General features: G+C 45.8%; 1 pseudogene; it reads right to left on the bottom strand.

Annotated features, from left to right (window-relative positions):
* Positions 1-23,630, bottom strand: part of LOC133091839 (aldehyde oxidase 2-like) — a 61,162-nt pseudogene that overhangs the window by 36,571 nt on the left and 961 nt on the right.

The raw sequence follows: 23,630 nt of genomic DNA, 5'->3' as shown, positions 1-23,630 counted from the left end.
GCCGGGCCATCCTTGCTATCCTGATGCCCCAGAGCCTTGGCTGCTTCTCCCTTAGTCTTTGGGGGTCGAGCTAAGGTCATCCTGGACCGCAGGCCTGGAGGACTCAGCAAAGCAGTTGACTGGGCCAGGCAGGGGTGAGGCCTTTCCTCTCCTCCCCCCTGGGTGGGCCCTACACAAAGCTGAATGGGGGCATGAGAGCTTGTCCTCTGCCAGTAGGTCTCTCCCAACACTTCTGAGTTCCCACCCACCAGGGAGGGGATTGTGTTAGCCAGCAATCCCCTGGGGAGGGTTACAATGCCTGTAACGTAAGTCCTGGTTGGCCACACCCCGAAGTTCACAAGGGGCAGTGTGACTGCTCCCCTGCACCCAGTGCCTGGGCCCGTGTCAGCTGGTAGGAGGGTATTTGATGGGTGAGGGAGGGGGAGGAACAAGGCAAGCGGGGAGTTAGAAGCCCTGGGGAGGCGCTGATGGAGAAGAGACAAGCATGCGCATTTGGAAATCAGGCAGACTGGGTTTCCATCCCATGCCCGCTTCTACAAGCGACCTCCGCCGGGTGGTTGCACACATTAGACGTGACGTGTGTAAAGTATCCAGCAGAGCCTGGCACAAAGTCAGCGTCCAGTAAACGGGAGTGCTAGCATCCCTGTAGCAGCCGGAGGCAGTGTGAAGGCTGAGCACTTCGGGGGAGACAAGGGTCGTATAGCACGGAGCGCCCCAAGGGAGCGTCCCTCTCAGCCAGCATGTAAAATTAGTCATCGCCTTCCTCCTGCCCCCAGGGGCCCCACGATGTCCCCAGCGTGTCCTCACTAGATCTGTGGCTTCTCACACAGCAACTGGGTGGGGGGGGGGGTGGGCATGAAGAGAAGGAGGTACTGGTCCTCAGGCCACAGAGAGCCTTCACGTCAGCCTCCGATACCGCCCCAGGCTGATGCGGGCTAACTGAGCTGTGGTCCAGGCTGGGTGTTGTGTGTATGTGGCAGGTGGTGCAGAAGGAAGCATCAGCCACCCCTTGCATCAGTGTGCCTCCTGCCAGGAGCCTGAGCTTCCCATGGTGGATGGAGAGCCAGAGACCTGGGCTCTGATATAGCAATTCTTTAAAAAGAGACAAAAACTTTTCAGGTGCTGTTCAGAGTGTTCTGGGGTAGCTCACCTTCTGATATCAGATTGAGGTTAGTGTTGCCCACAGCCAGAATTGGATTCAGCTCTGAATAGCAATGCCGGCTTATAACGTGTCCCCCTAAGGACTAAGGAGAGAGAGTTACAGCCTCGTCATTTGATCCCTCAAATCCGAGAGCCATAGGCACCTGTTTATGGTCTTCTCTGGTAGTGAAAGGGTCAAGGGCAGTCTCAGTGTGCTCTGCAGATGAGACTCAGTTCAGACCATGTGGGAGGCCTCCACCCACCTGCGACTTTGGATCGGGTGAGGAATGGATGGTAACAAACACTCGCATGGCATTTGGTATGTTCCACCTGCTGTCTAACCCCTTCACACGTATTTACTCAATCCTCACAACAACCCAGTGAGATGATGCAATTATCCCCCCTTTACAGATGAAGACACTGGGGCACAGAGAAATGATGAAACTTGATCAAGGTCTCCCAGCTAGGAAGGGGCAGGACTGGGATTCAAGTGAGCGAGGCTCAGCAGCCAATTCTGAACCACCCCTACTTAGCTGGTGCAGGTGGCCACAGTGCTGGCCACAGAGGTGCCGTCCTGCCTTGGGATCGCAGCCTCATCTCACGGCCTCTGAAATTGCTGGACTTCCCGTGGGCTGCGTTGAGGTGCTGGGCATCCACATCACTGAGGGAGAGTTGCCCTTTTCCTCTTGGGAGATTCCGCTTGGATCTGGTTGAGGCTGTAGCATCTCAGAACGTGGCAGGGAAATGACTGGCCAGTCCACTCAATGCTCTCCTTCGCATGTAGTGATGGAATCTACAGGGACAACCTGGGCTGTGTTGACCCAGGCTGGAACATGGGTGAGGACAGGGAACCCCACTTCCTCTATGAACAGCTCAATTTTAAAGTTCTTGTTTCCACTGAGTGGAAATCTGCATCCCTGGATTCTCACCTATTGGTCATACTTCTACCCTTTGTGATCATATGAAATACATCACGCATCTCCTTGGGAGTCTAGAAATATTTGAAGGCAGCTCTCATGGTCCCTCTGATTGTCCCCACCCCCACCATTCCTCTTTCTGCTGTGGTTTTCAACCCCCCCCCACTCTCCTGCCACCATCTCCTTGCCAGGCTCCAGGGTTTGAGTCAGAGTTCTTGACAGTGAGTGGGAACACTTTGGCATCACTTGAAGAGATTTTTCAAAGGAAACATGTTCTCCCTCCATTCCCTGTATCCCAAGGATTTCTAATACACCATTTGGGGTACGTAAGGGAAGGAGCGTGTGTACTTTGAAAACTTAATTCTGCTTTCTTCTGAGGTCAAAGACAACCAGACCTTGAAGTGTGATTCCCTGATCTGAGCATTATTCTTCAGCTGTGATCTGAACAGTCTGAGGTAGAGGAGACTACCCTCCTTATTTTAGGTATTATACTTCTGTTAACGCAGCCTAAGACTAAATTAGCTTCTTTGAAGGTCTTATCACAGAATTAGCACTCGTATTCCTACTTGGCTTATTCTGTTGAACTTGACTTAGAGTCTTCTTTGAAATATGTTATTAAATAATGTTTGTTAAATATTGAATATTTATTTATTGTGCCTGTCGTTTCATTCTGCTGAGACCCTTTTGCACACTGATTCTGCCAATGCCTATTTCAACATTTCGGTGAGGTTAAGAAATAGGTGCAGTGGGCCTCGTGATTGGCCTGGAGGACATACGGCCATGTTCCAGATCTGCTGGCCCGCCAGGCTCTTCAGGTGCTTCAGGAATGCTTGGCATGTCTGGGTCTTCTCCAGGAACTCGGATACCCTCTCAGCCAAGACGTCCTTGACCCGGGCCAGACTGCAGGCAGCACCTATTGTCAGTCCTGGAAAGCACATTGTTTTTACAGGTGATGTGGGAGGAACAGCTGGATTGTAATCATGGCTCCAGGGCCTTGGTGTCCAGCTAGTGCGGTGGCTCTCGACACTGGCTGCTCAGAGAATCACCAGAACTCAAACAGCACAGATGCCCCACTCCCACGTCAATCAAACCAGAATCTCTGGGTGCAGGGCTTTATCAAAGTCTCCCCAGGGAGTTCTCCTGGGCAGCCAGGGTTGGGAACCCCTGGGTTGGTCTACACTCTTTGAATGAACGCAAGAAAACAGAGGCTAGAGAGAAGGGATGACAGTAAAAACTAGCAGGTGGCAGACTCTACTAGAACTTTCCGTGACCCCCTCCTGACTGACCACAGTGAAGCTATGCAAAGCTATTTTGTGATTAAGGGGGATAAATATGATGGCATGAAAACAATCAAAGGTCTTTCAATTTCCTAGGTCATTGTCTAAAATCAATAATGCTTTTACTGTTGATTTGCACCTCTACAGGTAGCCTTGATATTCAAAATCGTCAACAACCAGTTCCAGGAGGGGCACCGGCCAATCAGAATGAACACAGCTCATGCAAGGAGCTGCCCTAGGTATTATGTTGGTTGTTGTTAAGTGTGGGAATGTTGGGGGTTCCCAGGGAGGGGCTTGGGGGGCAGGAGCAATGGAGGAGCATCCATCTAGGGAGATCAGGGCAATGCTATTTGCTGGCTGGCAAGGAAGTAATTCAGAATTTAAAAACCGTTGCAGCCATACTCGTGAGTATTGGCAGGATATTAGCGCTGGCTTTGGGCTTCTCTGTAGTAGGGATGTAAAGGGTTCAGATCAATCTCTGAAAATGAAGAAGTCACCCAAACCATCAGGAGGTGACTTAGCTGGACTTTAAAAATTAACCTCTCTGGGGTTTGTAGAATGAATCACTAACACGTAGCGTCTGATTTGACATCATTTCCAAGGCTGGGTTCTAACCGCAGTTAGTCTGTTTTTTAACAGGTTGTGGGCTGGGCTTTGATTTTTCTCTTGTGGCTTAATCATGGAGAATATTTCACCCTCCCACATGACTTTATTTTCATCAATATTAACAATGTACTTGGCACAATACTTCCCCCACCCCTGCCAACATACACACCCAACACCCCCTGCTGCTTCAATGATCATAGCTAACCTAATTGATTAGGGAAACCACTAGTTGCTCCTTATTATCTGTATGCTAAGCAAATCTTGCCTAAAAGTTACTAAACTTCTCCTCTGCCCTGGAGCATCTCTCAACTTAGAGTCCTCACCCTGTTTCTGCTTCAGCATCTCATACAAGGCACTCCGTAACACGGGATCCCATCCCAGACCCACCAGGGATGGTCTATTGCCTCCCATCACTACAAGTTCCAATAAAGCTTGGTCTTTAACTTCTGCAAAATCCTGCCTTCCCTTTGCCTGCAGGAGCACTGGGAAGACCAACCTTGTTTCCTATCATACAGTTCCTCCTACCCTATAGACCCAGAACCTTATTCGTAGAGAAGAAATCAGAGACAAATACGTTATTATTATTAATATCTTTTTAAGGTCAGGAGCATCACACAGACCAGTATGATCATCCCTTATTTGACATAGAATATGGCAGTTCAGCCCTAGGGGAGAGTAAAATGCCAGCTGTTGCTACTGCCTGGGTTCTCAGAAGTATGGATTTCAAACTCAGGCTGAGGCCAGACAATCCATCTTGGGGCTTTCGTTTGGCTCTTTCCACGCTCACATTACCCCCTCACTTTGTGCCAGGCATGACATAGCTGTACCGAGGAAATTCTATTTACTGTATTTCCATTCATATTTTATTCCATCTTTGGTCACAAAAGCTAGCCTATATTTCAACAGAGTTGAAAAGAGCCTTATCTTTGTTTTTTTTTTTTTTTTTTTAAAACATCTTTATTGAAGTATAATTGCCGCACAATGGTGTGCTAGCTTCCGCTCTACAACAAAGTGAATCAGCTACACATACACATACGTTGCCATATCCCCTCCCTCTTGCATCTCCCTCCCTCCCACCCTCCCTATCCCACCCCTCCAGGTGGTCACAAAGCACCGAGCTGATCTCCCTGTGCTATGCGGCTGCTTCCCACTAGTTATCTATTTTACATTTGGTAGTGTATATATGTCCATGACACTCTCTCACCCTCTTATCTTTGTTTGATTCTCAGAACATGGATTTTGTTTTAACTCCATGCTTCTCAGAGTTTGTGGGTCTATGGGTTAAAGGTGCAGCGACTTTCTGGAGCACTTACTATACTAAAGATTTTGAGGAAAAAGAAGTATACAGAGCCAAGCGTGTATGTGACATGGATTAGCACACAAAATTTAAACAAACATAAGCTGTCACAGAAACTGGTTTCCTGGAGGAGATTGCTGGTTGTGGTGGTGGGTACATCTGGCTCCCACGTACCCCTTCCCCACCAGTGTCCTTCATTCTTCTGGGCCTTAGGAAAAGTTTGGGCATCCTGGGAAAGGTCCCTGGAGGCCACTAGAGATTACTCACACTTAAAGTTTAAGGGGCCCCCAAGGAAAGTGCATTTTTTGTTTCCTCAGATTTTAGGAAGTACCTCTACATTGCCTGCAGAGTCCAAACTGATAAATAGCCAATTGGACAGGCCGTGGGGTGGGCCTGGGGGCCAGGGAATGGCAGTAAAGACAAGAGTTCTGGATTGGAAGTGGGAGATGTGTGGCTTGGTGACCCGCCACTAGCCAGTTTGGGGACCTTGGGCAAGTTCACTTTCCTTGAGTCCTGGCCCTGGCGGAGGTAGATATAGGGGCTCAGTGGGATGGAGAAAGTCTTCCCCCTTCTTCAAACAGAGCAACTTATTTTCATTTACTAAGATTTGTTTGAGGACAGGGTTGTGGTGCTGAAGACAAGTTTGAAAACCGTGGGCTAAACGATGCCTGGGGTGAAGATGAGGGGAAGGGTTTTCGAGTCTTGACTGTCTGCTTAAGCTACTTGACTGTACTCCCAAACCACCCATTTTACTATTCCCTCTTTCTCTTCTCTCCAACCCCAAGATTTCAGATAAATCTAAGCACGTTCTCCTCCTCTTCTGAGTGGTATGCAGGTGTGCTACCTGAGTTGTCCCAAGGCTGAAGCTGTGAAGCTGTGGTGCTGGGCAAAACCAGGAAGGGTCCCTTTCCTAGCAAGTGGGTGGGGTGAGGCTAGGGAAGGGCAGGCTTGCTGGTCTGCAGCACGGTCGAAGTCTGGCTGATGATGGTTGAGGCCGGGAAGGTAGGACTCCTGGATGGCAGTGATACAGTCGAGGTGGGTCCCCTCCCCTGCCCACCACCAACCTCCAAAAACATACGGTGGCCTGCCAGTCAGTCTGGACTAAAGCTTTCAGTTCAGTCAACCTCCGTGTTGCCTGAGTTAAGGAAGTCATTATTACCACTGCCTCTCAAATTCAAGTTTCTGACCCACTCATTTGTTTGTTTGTTTTTTGCATTAAGTTATTTGTCAGTAATTTAGCACATATATGCATGTATCTGGGACAGGCACATATATGCTAGGAGATCTGGGGGATGAGGGAAGGACTAAAATAAGGTTCCTTTTGCCAAAGGGTTTGCAGTGCATCTTGAAGGCAAAGTCTTGCATGTTTCCTTCCTACTCTGTGGGTGCCAGCTTGCCTGATGCAGTATCTCTACATAAGGGGCCCTTAAGGATGTTGCAAGTGACTGGGGGTGTTTTCCTGGGCAGGTTTTTGTCTCACTTGGCCTTTTGCCATTGTCCCCATGAGACAAGTAGCATTTGAGTGCCAGGCACTATATCGCTTACTTTCCTCCTGCGAACACCCTCCCTCCCTGGAATTGACCATCCAACCATTGGAGAGTGTCAGTTCTCTCTTGCTGTCTTCCCATTAAAGTGACACTGCAAGACCATGGCTTTTTTTTTTTTTTTTAAATTTATTTATTTAATTTATTTTTTTGGCTGTGTTGGGTCTTTGTTGCTGCACAAGGGCTTTCTCTAGTTGTGGAGAGCGGGGGCTACTCTTCGTTGCGGCGCGCGGGCTTCTCATTGCGGTGGCTTCTCTTATTGCGGAGCATGGGCTCTAGGCGCGCAGGCTTCAGTAGTTGCAGCACGCGGGCTCAGTAGTTGTGTCTCACGGGCTCTAGAGCACAGGCTCAATAGTTGTGGCGCATGGGCTTAGTTGCTCTGCGGCATGTAGGATCTTCCCGGACCAGGGCTCAAACCCGTGCCCCCTGCATTGGCAGGCGGATTCTCAACCACTGTGCCACCAGGGAAGCCCCAAGACCATGGCTTTTTATAGGCAAGAATCCTGCAGCTGACTGCAAGGTCTTGAATGACATTATCCAAGTACCTCATATTCTGTGCAAAGCTTTTGACAGTAAAGTTTCATGGTGGGGATGTCATATCACATCAGAAAAATGATGAAGAATTGGAAACAGGCCAGACAAGATAAATGTATGAGGAGGTTCTAAACTATATAGCAAGTGTTAAGTTTAGTGCAGGAATCGGTTCATTGATATTTTACAAAGAACACCTGGAACTCACCATCACTTGTTTTAGACACCATAATCACCTCAGAAATCCTAGCAGGAGAGAGGAGAACTGGGTGAAAATGTCCTTGAGATTTCAATGCAGGTCCTGAAAGTAAATACATTATATATTCTAGAGAGAGTTAGGAAAGAGAAAATGCAAATTTTTGGCATTGAGAGTTTCTCATAAAAATATTCAGATGCTAATTTTAAAAACTGGCAATAAATGTGTATAGATGTGAAAGCAGTGGCCATACACCCTGCCAAGTAATTTTATAGCACAGGTTCTCCTGGTATATGTATTTATTTATACTCTCTACATGTATATAAAAATAGGAAATAAAATGGATGAGAGGTTCTTAGAAAACCCTTGCATGTGGGCACCAGGAGACACATATAAAGACATTTGTAATAGCAAAAACTTGGAGAACACTCCACATCCTTGAGCAATAGAATGGATGAGCAGATTGTGCCCTGGACACACGATGGAATCCAGCACAGTTACACGCAACAATGTGGGCGAATCTCAGCTCAAGAATGTTGAACGCACAAAGCAAATTGCAGAAAATAATACCATGTCAGTCTATTTATGTGAAGTTCAAAAATATGCAAAACTAAGGGACATGGTGCTTAGTTACTCAAATATATGGGGTAAAATTGTAAAAATGAGGAAGAGACTGACCGACATCATATTCAGGCTAACGAGTGCCTCCGAGAAGAAGGCGAGGGGAGGGCCTGTGGTTTGGGAGGGCCCACGGGGCATTCAAAATTCTTGGTAAAGCTCTGGTTCTTAAACTGGGTGTGGTGATAACTGGGTGTGCATTGTTAATATATCCATACCTATTTTATAAAATTCTATTTTATTTAACAAAAACAAAGTTAAAAAGGACAAAGTAAATTAAATGATAAACAGTCCTCTAATACTTTTTTCCCACACCTCAAGAGGTTACACTGCATACTCCCAGGGTATATGTACCTCCAATTTTGGAGACCATTTTACTATGATAATATGATATTTGTATTATACTTTAATATTGTATATATAATTTATATATGAGTCTATATAGCACATATATGCTAGTATTTATGAAAATATATAGTAGATATAAAAATACTATGTTATATAAATATTATATAATATACAATATAGTAGTACATTTTATGATACATTATTATAGCATTTTTATTTTAAAAATGAGGTTTTTATCCTTAAAAAGTAGTGTTTGTAGACTGTGAGCAGAGTGGAGGACAGGAAGTCCAGCTCGGCACAAATGGTGGAGTGAGAAGCGTTGCAATCACTCACCCAGCGAGGTGTTGCCCAGGATGAGAGGGCCTTCCAGGTGTTTTGCTTTCAGCTCCAGGAGTTCCTTGAGGGTCCCAGGGGAGATCCAGGTGACGCTCTTTCCATGAAAGGCCAGGGTTCGTTTTTCTGGGTTCTCTGCCATTCTCTACGTGCAAATAACAAGGTGTGTGCACCTGTGCACACCTGTGTTCCTGGGTTATGATAGAGCCTAGGTGGAGGTATGTTCCTCTAGAGAGATTTCAGAAGTTCTGGGGTCCCCTTGACCAAAAAGACACTCACTACACCCATTGGCTAAGGCCTGAATTTCCATAATTAGATATTTACTCCTTTAGCTTAAGCCTTGATAATGTGTAGTTCTTTGGAGGAAAACGACAATAGGAGCTGGCATCTGTCACTGACCCTGCAGTATAGATTAATTCAACATAATTTAGTATCATGGCCTTAAAAATCATAATTATACTAATACTCCTAAATTAGAATCTTCGGCTTTTCCTCTGAAATCCTGAACGAGTACTCAGTGTCTCTCCTTAGATGTGTAATAGGCATCTCAAATTTAACATGTCCAAAACTGAGCTCCTCATGTCCCATCCCCCTCCAAGCCCCGGAAAAGGATCCCCCAAAGGCAAAAGGTCCTGCTCCTCCGGAGGTCTTCCCCTTCTCCCCTTCTCCACTCCCCTTTCCAGCTGCCCAAAGCCCCGGAGTCAGCAGTGACTCCTCTCTCTCTCCCACACTCTACAGCAGCGGTCCCCAACCTTTCTGGCACCAGGGACTGGTTTCATGGAAGACAACTTTTCCACGGACGAGGTGGTGGGGGGATGCTTCAGGCAGTAATGCCAGAGATGGTTCAGGCAGTAATGTGAGCCACGGGGAGCAATGGGGAGTGGCAGGTGAAGCTTGCTTGCCCGCCGCTTACCTCCTGCTGTGCTGCCCTGTGCCTAACAGGCTGCGGCCCGGTATCCGTCCGCGGCCGGGGGGTTGGGGACCCCTCCTGGGTTGGGGACCCCTCCTCTACATCACATTCATCAGGAAATCTTGTTGGCTCTTCTTCCAAAATGTATCCAGAATCCACTCCCTCCTCACCACCTGCATGCTGGCCGCCTGGTCCAGCACCACCATCCTCAGGATGACATTAGTGCCCTAATGGGCTCACTGCTCCTTCCCTCGCCCCCTCCGCAGGCTATTCCCATCCCAGCATCCAAAACGACCCCGGATCCCATTACAAGGTTAATAGGAGCGTACCCCTCTTCTGTCCAACCTCTCTGATAGCTTCTCATCTCAGGCAGAGTAAAAGCCAAGTAGTCTAAGTTCAGCATGGCCTGCCCACCCACCGGCCCGCAGATCTCTGATCTCCCTGGTTCACGGCGCTCCAGCCAGCCTGGCCCCTGCTCCGTCCCTTGATCAGGCCAGGAGTTCTCCCCTCCTTGGCACCTTTGCACTTGCTGCCCAACTGCCTGGACTGCTCTTCCCCCATGTATCTTCGTGGCCAGTTCCCTCCCCTCTTTCAGGACTTTCTTCAAATGTTACCTTCTCAGAGAAGTTTTCTCTGGCCGGATATTTAAAGTTGCAACCCCCTGCATCATCCTATCCCCTTTCTCTGTTTTATTATGTTCTCCTTCTCACTTGCTAACACACTATATAACTTATCTATTATCTTGCTCATTGTCTGTCTCTGCCACCAGATTACAAACTCCTTGGGGTCAGGTCTGTGTGAGTTTTGTTCCCTGTTGTATATTCAGTACCCCAAACAGTGCCTGGCACATTGCTGAATGATGAATATTTGTTGAATGCATGAATAAACACATCAGAATCTTTCAGAAATAAGCATTTTATGGAATGGGACCACTGGATGTTAGGAAAGATAGAGATGCTGACAGAGGGAAGGCTGAGGTATCGGGAGGCCCTGGAAGTGCCCCTTGAGGTCAATATCTGGAAAAGACTGGAAAGGCTAAGTTAGAAGCTGAGAAAAACTGGATTGCTTGGGACAGTCAATAGGGACACACTGCAGATGACAATGATGGGAGTAATGATGAAATCGCTTTAAAAAATAGCCTCAGCTGAGGCTTCGGGAAAAGTGTGCAGGGCAACAGGCAGGGCTTGGTGAGCAGGACAGGGACAGGCATACTGATTTGATCAAGCATTTCCGCAATTTGATAATTTCACAGGACGGAAAGTGTGGTTTTAGAAAACTGAGCTTATAACCAGTGGCATTGAAACAAGCACATAAAACACCCAGCTCATCTTACCAAGATTTTGGGGGGAAATATGAGCTCCTGGGTAGGGTCCAAGGGCTGGAACTCCTCTTTTGCAAATAGCTCCATGCAAATCTTTATAAAGGGCAGAAGAAGATGGTTCTGTCAGCCCTGCTCAACTGGAAACAGCATTGTAATTCTTCACATTAATTAGGCAAAATGAACGTAGTAATAACTATCTGATTCTCCTTGTATGGGAAAATAGTTCAAACCAAATAGTTTTAAATAAGAATCTTGTTGTAAGAGAAATACTGATTTGACACTAATGTGATGTTAAAGAAAAGAGTATTCTATTAAATAGTTCAAACAGTACCCTGCGAAACACCAAGACAGCCTATGAAAAACAATCACAGGTCAAATAAGTTTGGGAAACCCTCTCCACTGTGCCCCAACCTCTATCCCCTCACCTGTCAAGTCAGGATTCAAAACTCTGAGAAGTCCTATAGTTTAAGTAAAAAAATGACTCTAAACATACAGACCCATGTGTAAACACACACACACACACACACATACACACACACACACACCACTTGCTTTAATAACAATAGTTAACATTTATGGGGTGCTTATGTTCCAAGTACTTTTACACGTATTAATAATTTACTTAATCCTCACAACAATTGTACAAAGAAAGTAAATTATCAACTCCACTTTACCTATTAGGAAACTAAAGCACAGTGAAAAGTTACCCAAACTGGTATCTTGTCTGAGTCAAACATATTTTAGCTTTGGAAACACTTATTCCCAGGAAACCTTCCTAAAGAGAAAGACAAATTGGGAGGGAACTGTGGGATGCAGGGCTAGAGGGCTGTGTAGTGGGGAAGAGCATGGGAGATAGGGAGACAGACAGGTCTGGGTTCCTTCTCAGTTCTGCCATGACCTGGCTCTCTGACCTTCTCAATGGAAAGGTACTTAACCTCTCTGAAGATTAAATAGAAATAATGCCTATTTTGAAGGGTAATTGTGACAAGTAAGTGAAATGACCTGACGTTTGTCCAATACTCCCCTGCCTTTTTTCCTATCTCTCTAAGGTCTTCCCAGGTTGCAGAAGGAAAACTTGCAGTTGTACCTTGTGTACGTTAGGACCCCAGACTGAAGCATAACCGGCCAACATCTGAAGGATCAGTTTTTGCGTAAGTTGGAATTAGAAGTGTAGGCAGTACCTGAGGTCAATAATGTGGTGTATATCTAAAGCCTAGAAGCAAGATAGTGTCTGAGAATTAAAATGTAAAACAAACAAAATGAATCAGAGCTGAGGAATTAAAGTTCCCCTAAACAGGGACCAGGCCAAGACTTTACAGTTACCCCATGGAAGATATTAACATAGCTTCAAGAGAAGGGAGTGTCATGGGGCAGACACCTGCCATCCAGCAGGTCTACCTGATGGATGGAAGGGCGTCTTCTATGATGTTACCCTTAAGATTATCCAACTGCTCTGCATCCATGGTCACCAAGCAACCTTCCCCTTAGAATGTGGCTTCCTGTGTGTCTTTTCGTGTAGGGAAAGGACATGTGGCTCAGTGATCATAAGATCCACCTTAAAATTGTGTTTCTCTTTGTAAGGAATATTGGGGCACAGTCCAGTTCAAATATGTTCTTTTGCATTTGGTTAAAGTGATCCAGGTGGACCCCAGAGCACAATCATTGCCCAGATTGAATTCCTGGGGTGTTAAGGATAGAAACAGATACGGCAGGGAATGACGGGCTCAGTTTTGTCTAAGGCCAACTGTGTTCTCTTAGTTTTCCGTGTCTACAGGGAGCAGACTCTATTTTTCCTATATTCGAACTAGGAATTCTCTCTAAGTAATTCCTTTAAGAGCTTGGCCGTGGGTCTTTTTTGGAAACTAGCGTCTCTTAGAGAGCAAAGCCGGAGACGGGGGTGTTTCAGGCTGGACTTCGCAGCTGTGGGAGCCATGAACTCGCCATGTATCTTGGACAGGGTCCTCAGGCTTCCTGACGTTGCAGTGCCCTCTCTCTGCAAAGGAGCGGGTGGTGGTAGAGGCCAGCTCTGCACGAGTAGGGCCAGGCAAGGATGGAACTCATCATAGCTGGGGTAGGTCTTTTTTCTCTTGTCTGAGTGGGTTTATGTTTTATTGTTTCAGCCTTCCAGAGAGTGAAGGGGGAAATCAGAGCGTGGGCTTTGAATCACCACTTTACCCAGATCCCAAATGAAAAGTGCCTTATTCGTGCCTGCACTTCGGACGTTTGTAAGTAAAGCGGAGAATGACCATCAAAACTCACAAGCACAGTTGCAGCACTAGCCGACATTAAGCGATACTCTCAGGAAGAGGACAGACAAAGGGGCTCACGTCACTTTTCCTGTCGAGCGAGGAAGAATCATTTTCTCCCTGATCCAGGCAGCATTTTCCCGTTCCTTTCTGTTGACAGCCATTTGACTCCTAGGATAGTGAAATGCCTTGAGATGAAAAACTTTTTAACATGTAAATGGGTGTGTGCCTTGAAGGGTTTGACAATTTAAATGAGGCTCCAAACTTTTAAAGTCACTTTTGGTGGTTTCTACTGGAATAGGCATAATCACAAGATCTTTCTTTTTATTTACTTTTTTTAAAAATATAGTGATACAGATAAATATATAGAATATATAATACACACACAGTATATATTATATAGCTTAAAACAATAATAAAGAATATGGAGAAGCATAAATGAAATAAACTATCATTACTCTATTCCACTGATAATATTTTTATGTAATATATATTTGTACTATATTTATAGTACAATATACTTTTTACTTTGGCTTTTTGTTCATTTATTTGCCTATCATTAAAAAGCCTTTAAAATATAATTTTGCTGATTGCATAATAGTCCATCTTCTGGCTATTCCATAATATAGTTGTAAAATTTGCTATTGATGTATACTTGGTGTTTTTTTTTTTTTTTTTTTTTACATTTTATAACTACAAATAACATAATGAACATTTCTGTTCATTACATGTACAGCTTTGTGTACATCTCTGAATTTTTTCTTAGGTGAATTCCTAGTTGTAGAATCAATTGATAAGATGCTTTTCACAGCAATAATAATTTATCCATTCTCTAGTATATACAAGACTCAACAACATTGAGTATTATCATTTATAAAGGGACCTTAAAAAGAGGGAAAAAAAAGAAAGACAAAAAAAAAAGAAAAAAGAAAACCATTTTGGAAGCAGATCTCCCCGACATTTACGATCTGCATGGGACTGACTGGGAATGAATGGACAGTCAATGAATTTTAAAGCTGGTTTCCATTTGCTGGTTCTTTCATTTCCCATTTTCTCCAAGCTTACCTCTTGCACCTTCTTCCTCAAATAGTCTCTCCTAAGTCTCTAGTAAAATACTTTCTTCCAGATACTTCAGTTCTCTGTCTCTGCACAGGCTGGCATTTGTGCATTTGTGCATTTGTGCAGCTTCTGGCATTTGTGCAGAGGCAGCTTCTTCTCTGTCCAAGAAGCAAAACCAGCTGAGCGAAGCCAGTAGCACTTCCTCTCTCACTCAGAACTCTGAGTGCTCTCACGATGGACCATGAGTGAGTGATAACAGAAGAAGCCAGTCTTCTCTCGCCTAGTAGATAGGAGCCTTGGGTATTCCCACCGGGGCTAGGTTCCTTTCACCCATTAAGGTCCCTGGGGCCAGTTGGCTGCAGGGTGGGTCTCTGACTGTATTTTTGCTTTTATCCCCAGAGTCTGTGCCTGGAAAGATGGACAACATCCACATTCCAGAGGGAGAGAGGTTGCCTTTAACTTCCTTTATTTGTATTTCACAAGTGTTTTCCTATTCACACCAGCAATTTGATGGGTTTACAAGATATTCATTTCCTCAGCTTGTCACCTGCTGGCTCCCCCATGTGGCAGTAGAAGATGGGACACTCACTGTGGACCTGGCTGGCTCTGGGGAGTGGGACACACCTGCTGGTCCATTTCCAGGCCCTCATCCACTATTTGTGGAGTTGAGGCAAGAAGACAAATGGAGGCCCCCGGCCTGTGGCCTGCTGCCCTTCCCTCCCCACCCTGGCTCTGTTCTGTACCGTGAAGGGCCTCACACACTTGTGAGCCAGCCTGCATGTCCAAGCTCTGTCTACTCGCTCCCCAAACAGCTAGTCTTTGGCCTCAGGGTGCACATGCTGGCTGTTATGATCTTCCCGAGGAAGATGGACTTGGGGAAGAGACTTGTGCCTGGGAATGGGGTCAAGAATGTATCTGGAGCACAGTCTAGAAAAGGGTGAAGGCTCGAGGCAAACAAGTCACTTTGGCCCCGTGGCCTCCTGAGATTGGCTGGAGGAGGACCAGCGAGGGGCTCTCCAAAGTTTGGAATCCTCCTTGCTTGGGTCTAAGGGCAGTACTGCCTACATCCATCCTGCCCTCTGTAGAGGGTGACCAGATGTACTTGTCTGGTTTCCCTGGCAAACACTATTCATAGTGTGGACAGCATCCTCAGTACAGTAGTAACTATTTGTTGAGTTCTTACTAAGTGCCAAGGAAGACTTTGTTATGAGCCTGCAATTTCTCATTTGATTTTCACAGCAGCCTAGTGCGATATCGCTCTTTGGTGGGGGAAACTCCCTGCACTCTGGTACTTGGGGTGAATTTTGGATTCCACTCTAGATTTTTGGCTTCTTCATCTGCTCACACTTTCCCATCTGGTCTGGATTCTTGGAACTAACCTGGCTTCCCCAAAGCAAACTCCATGTCTTTGCTTGTCTCCTTAGGTTTCCTTGAGCCCTCCTACATGTCCTGTCCCGAGGCCTTGCTGAACTAGCCATGGAAGATGTCTGGCTGGCTGGCTAGACCACCTAGCTTCCCAGTGGTGTGATGTAGAGCATCAAAGGTGGTGTAACGTTCACCCTTCTCTCAACAAAGAGCTCAAACTCCCGTGAGTTAGTTGGAGCTAACTCAATTGGTCTTCCTTATGGTCTATTTAGATGGTCTAAAAAACTCACCTCCTGTGCTGCCAGCCTGGACCAGCTGTCACTGTCATTCTTGCTCTGTAGGCTGCCCCCATAGTCCCCTACTCACCAAACAAAAGGTCCCTCCACTTGCAAGAATTGGCCGATACCCAGTGCAGTGGCATAGATTACCTAATCAGAGAAGAAGAAAATTTATCAATATTCTTTATTTTTACTGATTTTTTATTTTTCTTTAGAATATTGAAACAAACACAGGTGTTTTGTTTTGTTTTGTTTTTGAGAATATTTACATAGCTGCTAGGCTGTTCACTGCTTTTTTTCTTCTTCTTAGATAATTATCCTTCCCACCGCCTCAATTCCAGTTTTATTCTCTGTTCTAAAGAAGATGATAGTCTATCTGGTGAGCTCAGTTGCATCCATCTATTAAATTATTCATTCATTCAACATGTATCTATTGACAGCAACTATATTTCAGATACCATGTAAGATGCAAGCTATCCCAAAACAAGAAAATGTGGCCATTTCTAAGGCACCATATGAGTGAAGTGTCATGCCTCGGACAGGTTGTTAGTAGTGGCCCTCAGTGGATTTTAGGTCACTGCATCAGAATTTCTGCTATTTGTTTAAAATGCAGCTCTCTGGCCTTTCTCCAATTCTCCTAAATCAGAATATCTGGGTCCCGGTGGAGGAATCTGCATTGAAGAGGTCTGCGGGTAATTCTATTGCATGGTAAAGTGTAAGAAACTCAGGTTTCCAAGGATGAAGGCATGGGGGAGGGTGGGATGGAGGAGGGTCAGTGTGGAATCGAGTTCATCGGGGGAGACTTCACAAAGAAGCTTGGGTTGAAGGATGAGAAAGCAATGGATTGGTGGAGAGCAGGGGAGGGGCATTCGGGGTTCACAGCACAGCACAAGTAAAGGTGCAGAAGTGGAAACAAGCGGAGGATTGAGGGCTGAGAGGAGACTGGCCAGCAGGGAGTCATGTAGCTGAGGAGAAAGAATGAGTTTGGGGGGCCAGCTGTTGGACTTCTCTGAATGCTGGGTGAAGGAGGGTAGGCGTGGCCACATGAGGAGTAAGGAGCTGCTGAAGGACCTCAAATAGTGGAAGGACCTAAGGAAGGCAGGGTTTTAGGTGACTTGATCTGATTTTCTGCAATGGAGCAGAGAGAGTAAAGGAAGTCCACCGGCAACTGGCAGATTAGGAGAGTGTGTGATGCTCACCCTTCAGGCCTCAATCTAAGGATTTGTGTATCTATTGTGTAACAGATGTCTGGTTTAGGGATTGTTGACACCTGAACGTGAGCTTTATTGATCCTGCAAAAGGGATATGTTTATGAACTCCTCTTTATTTATTTATTTGGCTGTGCTGTGCTGCTTGTGGGATCTTAGTTGCCCAACCAGGGATTGAACCCAGACCCTCAGCAGTGAATGCAGAGTCCTAACCACTGGACCGCCAAGGAATTCCCATGAACTCTTTAGTAACTTAAACCCATTGCAAATTTTAAAGGATCCCTTCGATACGTGAAGGGCTGTGTTATGGGTTGAATCGTGTCCCCCCCAAAAGATACGTTGACGTTCTAACCTCTGGAACCTGTGACTGTGACCTTATTTGGAGATCTGCTGTGATGCAGATGTAATTAAGATAAGATGAGGTCCTACTGGATTAGGGTAGGCCTTAATCCAGTGACTGGATTGTAAGAAGAGGGAAATTTGGACACAGACACACAGGCCACGAGAAGATGGAGGCAGAGACGGGAGTGATGAATCTCTAAGTCAAGGAACGCCAGGACTGCTGTCCACCACCAGGAGCTAGGAAGAGGCAAGGAAAGGTCCTCTTCTAGAGCCTTGATTTCAGACTCTTCACCTCCAGAACTGCAAGAGAAGGAATTCCTGCTGTTTTAACACCCCCAGTTTGAGGTGCTCTGTTATGACAGCCCGAATGAAGGCAGCCACATAAGCCACTGGGTAGAAAAGTAGGGTGTCAAGATGCGGGTGTGGGCCACGCGTGCTCTTTAGTTCTGTGCAGCAAGTGCTCTGATAAGCAGATACACCTAGACATTCTTCTCTGCTCCTGGGTGAAAGCAGCTACTTCGGAAACAACCGAGGGGTCCCTGAACGGGGCTGGGGTGGCATTGTGGGTGGGGAGGAGCAGGCTGACGCATGACCCCACCTGGCTTTGGCGGGCAGTGGGCTTGTTCAAGTCAGACCTACACCCCAGGGCTGCCAGCAGCTGCTCCTCTGAAGGCTGCGGGTGGCTCCTGAGCAGCATGTACATGGGCATCACCATCCCTGGGGTGCAGATCCTGCACCGGGTGCCATGGCTCTTGGCAATCCTCTCCTGGAAGGACACAGGCACGGTCACAGGCCCTGCCTTCCTGCTGCCACCGCCTCCTGCCAGGGTCCACATCCTGTGTCTCTCTTGTCATGGTGGAACCCTCTCCCTGAGCAGTGCACCCTCCCCTTGGGCGGAGTGGGCCGGCATCCCCTTTCCTTCTGGAGGAGGTGACCTGGAAGCCGTGTTCTAGCATTACGATTACTTCTCAAGCTCGAATGCCCAGATCCTTCTAATTGGGAATTAGCACGCAACCTTCATTCCCAGAGTGAGAAGAATTCTCCAGAAATCAGTAATTATAAGGAAAGCGTGTGTAATTTCAAAAACAGTTTTCTTGAGCACCCCCATATCTTTCCCAGCCTGGTTCTGAGCATGGGGTCACCTCTTTCTGATTAACTTGGAGACTCTCCACTGTGGACCTCATGTTACTTTCTTTAAATTCTTCTGGTGTGGCTCAAAAGGAGCTCTGCTTTCAAAGGTCCACGATTTTGGTCTGTGTTCTAGATCCTTGCTATTTAAAGTGCAGTCCGTGGACCAGCAGTGTTGGTTCCACCTGCGGGCTTTTAGGAAATGCAGAACCTCAGGCCTCTGCTCCAAACTTCTTGACCCATAATCTGCATTTTTAACAAGCTCCCAGCTGATTGATTCTTGGGCACATTAAAGCCTTGCTCTGGATTCAGAATGTAGTATAATTCCAGGATTTGGGCTTATTGGCCTTGGGGAGAACATCCTCTCTGACCTTCTCAGAGACTCTAGTAAACTCTGCTGGGTCTTTTGCCTTTGTTGACCTTCCTGGAATTGACTCTTATGTGGTTAAATCCAGACTCCTTCTTCCCGGAAGGCCTCGCAGTGTTAATGGGTCTGGACCTATGACTCTCCAAACCCCCGTGTCAATGACAGAGGAACTGATGTGTTTATACCAGTGCATGTCACAGTACTCTTAAAACTCCACGCCAGAGGGAATAATCCTGAATTTTACCCTGTTATCCTCAGAGATGTTTTATTCTCTGCACAATGCTCTTTGTGCAATATTTATTCTGCCTCACAGTCTAATTGGCATTAATCAATGTTTTGATCATGCTGTTATCATTCGAGCAGAAAAAGTAAGAAGAAAGATGATCAGCTAATGAAATGTAGATGGATTTCTGGCTTTCTTTTAAATCACTTAACAGATATTATTATCTTGACCGATATGCATCCAAAGCTTCTACTTACTGGACCACAACCTAGAAGCCCCAGGAGGCACAGTCAACACAGCGTTGATTACAAAGATTGAGTTAAGAAATGAGAAATTTAGGATGTGCTTTTACCTGCACGGGGTGAAGCCTCATTTTGATGCTTCCAACACCTTTCACAGTGGTGACAGCAGCCCCATACAGAGAACAGGTGGGCACCAGGCACACGGTGACAGAGAAGTGTCTTATATGAGAAACACAAGGAAAATCCAAAGGAGCAACACAGTTCTGCCCTGTGGGGAATGTGGGAACCAAAAAGGGCAGCAGACACCACCCCCTCTCCCTGTCACTCAGCCTAGAGGATGGGGACCTGGAGGAGTGAGTGGGAGGGAGAGTTTAGAGTCCTCTCTGCTGACTCTGTATTATCTATAAGAATTGGGATCCTTAGGGGGAATGGGGGCATTCTGAACCTCAGAAACACTTTCCAAGCCTAGAACAGACCCGCCTGGGTCTGGTCTCAGTGGGAATGGACTCGTGTCATCAGGAACATGGTTGGACGTCAACTAGTGAACATTAGGAAATTGATCCCATAACAGGTAAAAGGCGCACCTTTGTCTTTTAACCGTATTTGATAATTTTTTTGCTTGTTCATTTGAAACTCTCTGTATAAGGTCATTCAGCAGAGTTGGAAAGCCTGTGTCCTGAGGCCATTTCTTGATTTCTTGAGCCAGTGGATTTGGGAGAAGCCCAAGTCCTGGAATCTGGCCCTTAATGAAAGGCTGGAATCATGGCCCAGATCCAGCCAACAGTAGAAAGAGCATTAGTGTCCGAGCCAGAAAACGTGGGCTCAAGTTGTTGTTCTACATACTAGTTGCATGACCTTGAACAAGTCACTTCATCCTTCTGACATCAGTTTCCTCATCTGTAAAATGAATGCTTGGCCTAAATTGCGGTTTCTTTCTTTCTTTTTTTTTTGGCCGCACTGTGTGCATGCGGGATCTGTGGCACAGTTTATGGATTGGATGTAATTAACTAGACTGGCTAAGAAGACTTTGGAATCTTTGGCTTTTTTTTTTTTTTTAAGCCATATGGCTTGCTCATCTAAATTAAGTCATAACCATAAATGCTTATCAGAGAGGTGTGTGAATGAGTGGAGTGGGCTGGGCGTGACTGGAGAGCTTGTGCCCCATTTTAGATGGAGGATGACAGACAGGCCCCACTCAGCTCTAAGCAAGACTGCTGCCAGGCAGGAAGGACTATCTTCCCATTTTTCATGAGAAATTCCTATTTTTTTTAAAAAAATGAGATTTCCTAATTTTCAAACATTGACAACGAATTAAAAACCATGTGGGCTTTTAAACAAAACTTGTAATTTCTGTCTTTTTTTTTTTTTTGGCTTCTCTGAGAGATCCATTAGATTTACCAATTAAAATATGTTTGCCATTATGAAGATCTAAATTTCAGAATATAGAATGGTGGGAAAATCTGTTGTGAGAAAACAGATGTAGAGAAAGGTAATCTTCTCCTATGACATGTGCTCTTCCTGAATCTGGAGAATTTGGTTTTCTTCCAGGGAAGAGTACATGCAACACAAACCTCTATTACATAACCACCCTCTTGGGGATCTGGAAGGCACCTAAAGGAATAATTAGTGCTGAAAGAAAGAGCTTAGCTTCTATTTCATGGCTATTAAATCAAGATATAAGAAGCTCTGGGGAAACTTTATCCTCTCCAAATAGCTCAATTAACTTAATATCCTTAGAACCATTGCCAAAAGCAAATAGAGAGCAAGGGCCACGCGACCTGGCTGTGTGGGGATGGAGAGGTTTGATTAGTTCTCATAATTGTAGCTGGCCTATGTTTTAAGACAAACACAGACACGGCCAAGACTTTGATCAAAAGGGTCCAGTTCTTTTGTAGGAAGGTCAGCAGGGTGACTTCTGGGTCCACATTCCTCTCGATCACCTGCACTGGAAACAGAAAAGAGAATATTATGGGAATTGAATGGGTGACCCAGAGGAATGCCTGTCATGGCCTGCTTGGTTTATGGACTGGGGTATATTAGGCCTGATTTCATTTGCCTCTTTTTTTGTGCTCTACAGGCAAACAACTTTTACACACATTTATGGAGTAAAAGACTCACCAAGCATCTGTGGCAACAGTGCTCTTATATGTGATTAGAGTTGGGAACCACCACTGTGTAAAGATGCCCCTGTGTTTTCCTCTAAGAGTTTTATAGTGTCTTGTCTTACATTTAGGTCTTTAGTCCATTTGGAGTTTATTTTTGTATATGGTGTTAGGGAGTGTTCTAATTTCATTCTTTTACATGTAGCTGTCCAGTTTTCCCAGCACCGCTTATTGAAGAAGCTTTCTTTTCTCCATTGTATGTTCTTGCCTCCTTTGTTGTAAATTAGGTGACCATAGGTGCGTGGGTTTATCACTGGGCTTTCTATGTTGTACCATTGATCTATTTTTCTGTTTTTGTGCCAGTACCATACTGTCTTGATTACTGTAGCTTTGTAGTATAGTTTGAAGTCGGGGAGCCTGATTCCTTCAGCTCCGTTTTTCTTTCTCAAGATTGCTTTGGCTATTCGGGGTCTTTTGTGTTTCTATACAAATTGTAAAATTTTTTGTTCTAGTTCTATGAAGAATGCCATTGGTAGTTTGATAGAGATTGCAATGAATCTGTAGATTGCTTTGGTTAGCTAGTGGGAAGCAGCAGCATAGCACAGGGAAATCAGCTCAGTGCTTTGCGACGACCTAGAGGGGTGGGATAGGGAGGGTGGGAGGGAGGCTCAGAAAGGAGGGGATATGGGGATATATGTATGTGTATGGCTGATTCACTTGTTGTACAACAGAAACTAACACAGTTTTTTGAAGCAATTATACTCCAATAGAGAGCTATTAAAAAAAAATGCCCCTGGCACTTAAATTCTTCACGTTTGCTCCACTATCTAATTTTGTGGAGTCTTTCAACCCAGTCTTTTGTACTCTTGAAATACTTCAAATTGGGGAAGGACTTGGATGCTGTGTGTGTGTGTGTGTGTGTGTGTGTGTGTGTATGTAAGTGTGAAGGGTCCTTGAGGGAAGAAGGCTGAATAGGAAGCGTTTCTATTCTGGCACCTCTGAGACACCTCCTGTGGGGAGTACGTTTGATAACATCAGGGATCCTAAGACTTGGTGGCAGAAAGGGGAGGTGAGGGAGTTGCTACCATCCTGGAGTGGTCCCTGAATGTGCCACTAGCAGCGTGGCCAATGGTGAGCCTTGTGGCCCCAGCTCAGGACCCAGGGAGGCTCTGGGGGAACACTAGAATTCCTCCCTCCCTCACCTTGAAAAGTGGGGAATTTAGCACTCTAAAGCCACAGAGAGAGCTTCTTTGCTGCTTCTTTCCCATTTGCTTATTTCCTTTCACTTTTTCTTTGGGTGTGCTGTAAACACCTCCAGCCATTTTGTTGCAACAGAGGAAAGGAAACTACAGTGGGCCATTCATGTTTGGTTCTTCTTTCTCCCCAGAAGAAAAACATGAACTTGTGTAGACCTCAAAGAATAAAATAGTACAGGAAGATGCTTCCAAGTTGAGATATTACAATTCAAGAGCTTTCTGGCTCTCTAGGGGCTGCTATCAATGAAAGAAGCAGCCCTCATCTGCCTGCCCTTACTTTCATCCCAGGTCTTCTGAATATTTATTTATTTATTTATTTATTTGGTTGCACGGGGTCTTAGTGGTGGCATCCAGGCTCCTTAGTTGCAGCATGCATGTGGGATCTATTTCCTTGACCAGGGATTGAACCTGGTCCCCCAGCATTGGGAGCACGCAGTCTTAACCACTGTGCCACCAGGGAAGTCCCCCAGGGCTTTTGAAAGCACTTTATGAGAATGTGGTTGGATAATATTTTTATAATCTAGCTGATTCCACCCCTACCACACAACCTGTGTTTCCTCTAACCCTTGACTTATTCCCTGTCCGGGCTGCAGCCACTTCATTCTGGGCTCATGACTCAGAAGGGATGCGGGACAGAAAATAGAGGAAGGAGCCTCTAAAGCCCAGGCCAGTGGAACAAGCGAGTAAGGACTCAGCTTGTAAGTGAGAGTTTTGGAAGAATGTTTGGTGGCTGCTGGCGGTGGAGACTGGCTACAGGAGAGAGAGTTAAAACGAAA

This window comes from Eubalaena glacialis, chromosome 1 (genome assembly GCF_028564815.1).
Source record: "Eubalaena glacialis isolate mEubGla1 chromosome 1, mEubGla1.1.hap2.+ XY, whole genome shotgun sequence".
Lineage (NCBI taxonomy): Eukaryota > Metazoa > Chordata > Mammalia > Artiodactyla > Balaenidae > Eubalaena > Eubalaena glacialis.
Note: the sequence above shows the minus strand (reverse complement) of the source record. Positions and strands in the feature narration are given on the sequence as shown.